The 3163-nt window shown below is 40.0% G+C and overlaps 1 long non-coding RNA gene across 1 annotated transcript; it reads right to left on the bottom strand.

Moving 5' to 3' along the window:
- Window positions 1-614: 614 nt before the first annotated feature.
- LOC139063962 (uncharacterized) lies at window positions 615-2024 on the bottom strand. Its single transcript, XR_011517281.1, has 3 exons — window positions 1759-2024; window positions 1158-1302; window positions 615-1033 (listed from the first exon to the last, which is right to left on the bottom strand). It is a non-coding gene; the product is annotated as an uncharacterized lncRNA (long non-coding RNA).
- Between the last annotated feature and the right edge of the window lie 1139 nt (window positions 2025-3163).

Genomic DNA, 3163 nt, shown 5'->3' with positions numbered 1-3163 from the left:
AGGAAAAACCCACCGTAAGCTAGCTTTATCCCAGCAGGCTTTGTTAAAAAAATAGCAGTAGAAAACTAAGCTGAAAGCGGTTCTGTTTATAGACATTTTTCGTTTGTATATTTGTTTATTTAAATGACATTTTAGGCAGAAATCAGCAAAAACGAGTTTGTTTCACGGGTCCCAGTTATTCCTTTTGGTGTGTGTGTGTGTGTGTCGAATTAAACTTGTCATTTGTTTTAAGGACGATGGAGCAAAGAAGCGTTTTTATTAAGCTTAGAGGTGAAGAGTGAAGCTGTTTACACACAACCACAGAAGTTCTGCTGTGAAAAGTAGTTTTACATTCAGGGAGTTACACAGCTGACACGTTTTAATGAAGTAAAAATAGTTTGTGTGAAGAATATAATTTTTATCTTCTCATGTGGATAAATGTAAAAATGTGTTTGTCTTTTTGTCACCTGTGGTCTCTGATTTTCTCTGTAGGACTGCAGGTGTCCAGGGTCAGGAGAGTCTTTACCTGGTTGTCATCCTGGGAGAGAGGCCTTCTACTGTCATCATGTTATTGTTATTTAGCTGTTTGATATTTGAACACATTTATTAAAACAAATACTAACTGATAACTCTGATCATTGATTGTATCACCAGTTTTATTATTACAGATGTTTTTGAACATGTTACATGAACAGAAAATGAAAAGATGGTAAGGAGACAAGATTATTTATAATACGTTACACTTATTTACAGATCAAAACCAGTATGGACCAGTTATGTAAGGTTAAAGCAGGATTAACCTGAGTGACTCTTCCTGGATCATTTATTTAAACTGAGTGAGCAGGAAGTCTTTAACAGTGCAGCTGGATCTGCTGCAGGAGGATCCAGACGTGGATGGAGGGCTGGAGCAGACCCGTGGCTGGACGTTTCTGGTCAGAGGAACATCATACAGGACGGTCTGCAGAGAGAGCTTTGGGACGCTTCCTCTCACTGTCCACTCCATCGTCTATCTACAGGGACTGCTGGGCTGGCTCAGACGACGGCTGTTACATCTCTAAGATATATTCAGAAATATGAGAGGAGATGGTTTATGGATCCACCGGTATAACAATTGTGACTCTTCAGCAAATAAAACCACAGTGTTGTTTTTAATAGAGGTTCCTACATAAATGACTTGCCTGTTAACAGTAGTGGTGGTCTGCTGGTACCTCCTGCAGGACAGAGCACCACTAACCTCCTCCACACACATCTTCCTCACGCTCATCCTCCAGACCCTCAACTTCACCAGCACAGAGGCAGATGTGCAGCACAGTGCATGCTGACCTGTAATAGATTAAAAAAGGTTTTTTATTGAAAAATGTAAAACAAAACATAACCTGCAGTACACTGGTTCTGTTCAGTTTAAAGAAAAGCAGCAGGGAAAACTACAGAGAATTTACATTTTTAAGACAGAGCTAATCATTATTAGGCTTAAGTTGAATAAACAAACGCACATTGAAAACACTTCAATGCTATTTTATTAAAAAGCCTGTTTTTTAAAACGTTTTATCCTCATTTGATGCTAAATAAGAAATTCTAAGGTCCAAATAAAATTAGAAAACATCCTGCTGCATTCAACATTTATAATGCATTTGGTTTATATGACCTACATGATAATACTCTGTAGTAATGTGTTGTGTACGTTTAACAAGTTCATTCTGTAGCTTAAAACATACATGAAACCATCTAAAGTTAACATGTAAGTCCTGAAAGCTTCTAGAATAAACAAAATTACTTTACCTGAAAACGGTTGTGAACAAACGCTGCTGATGGACGTGAAGCTGCTGTAGCTCCTTAATATTCCTGCTCCATTTTCGCTAGCTTTAGCATTTTGCCTTTGCGTGTAGCTGCCGCCACGGCTGTGACGGGACCTACGGGCCACCGTAGAGGTGAAGGCTAGACTGTCCGAATTCAGAGCCGCTGACTTCCGGTTTTAGCTGTCGTCAAGGACCCAGCCTTGCTAGACCGGTGAGGACCCGTACTCATAAGCATCCTTCCCGTGAATTCGGACACACCCAATGTTATTTTATCCATATTAGTTTCAATATAAATATATAACAAGCCTTTTACTTTTTAAATTGTGTATATGTTTATTAAATTAAAAATATAAGTGAGTTACTGCCCGCTAGACACAGAAGCTGCAACTACTAGGCAACTAACCAACTATAGATAACTGCTTTTGATCTAAAAAAAACATTTTAAATTAGTTGACTTACTTTTAAACTTGAAAATTGTCCCCGAAGTGGCTGCAGGCTTCCGATCCACTGTCCTTTTGAAAATACCGCAGTGTATTCTGGGTAATTTTTGACCAAGGCTGGGCTACAAGACACCTGTATCCTCGCTCAGCTAGCTAAACGGCTAACAAATGGAGAGCACAGGCCTCGGTAGAACATGAACACTGGAACATGCCTTGGCGGCTCCCAATGAAGTATCTCCTAGGCCAGTGGTTCCCAAACTTATTTAGCCGTGCACCCCCTTCTATGTCCCGACCATGTCGACGCACCTGCCCCCACATCGGGACATGGCTCTCTCTCTCTCTCTCTCTCTCTCTCTCTCTCTCTCTCTCTCTCTCTCTCTCTCTCTCTCTCTCTCTCTCTCTCTCTCTCTCTCTCTCTCTCTCTCTCTCTCTCTCTATATATATATATATATATATATATATATATATATATATCAGATGTCAAGCTAAACAGACAGGGTTAAAAAAAATTCCCCATCACTTTCATTTTTTAAATAGTAATTAATAAACATTCGATACCATTACAATTTCCTTTGATTTCATTTTAAATAAATATTTAGAGTGCCCAGGTGACACATAAACAATGCAATTTAACGGTTTTCTTAAAGTAGGAACGTTTAACCTGTGCGACCAGAGCGCTCTCCTTCCTTCTGCTCTGCGTAAACCTGAGCTGATCACCTACTTGTGCGTAATCAAATGTCAATAGGGGACAAGATATAGCCATGATTTTCACTTTTACCTCAGACCGACTTATTGCTGTTTTATGGTGTGGCTGAATCTGCGATCCGCTGCCACACGGACTGGAATAACAAATGCTGCAGTAACATGAGATGTGGTCAGGTTCATGAGGAGTCACTGGCTGGAGCGGACCCGACTCATCCCAGAAGCTAATATCTTAATTTGACCTTG

This window comes from Nothobranchius furzeri, chromosome 18 (genome assembly GCF_043380555.1).
Source record: "Nothobranchius furzeri strain GRZ-AD chromosome 18, NfurGRZ-RIMD1, whole genome shotgun sequence".
Taxonomy (NCBI): Eukaryota; Metazoa; Chordata; class Actinopteri; order Cyprinodontiformes; family Nothobranchiidae; genus Nothobranchius; species Nothobranchius furzeri.
This window is presented reverse-complemented; position numbering and strand designations above follow the sequence as displayed.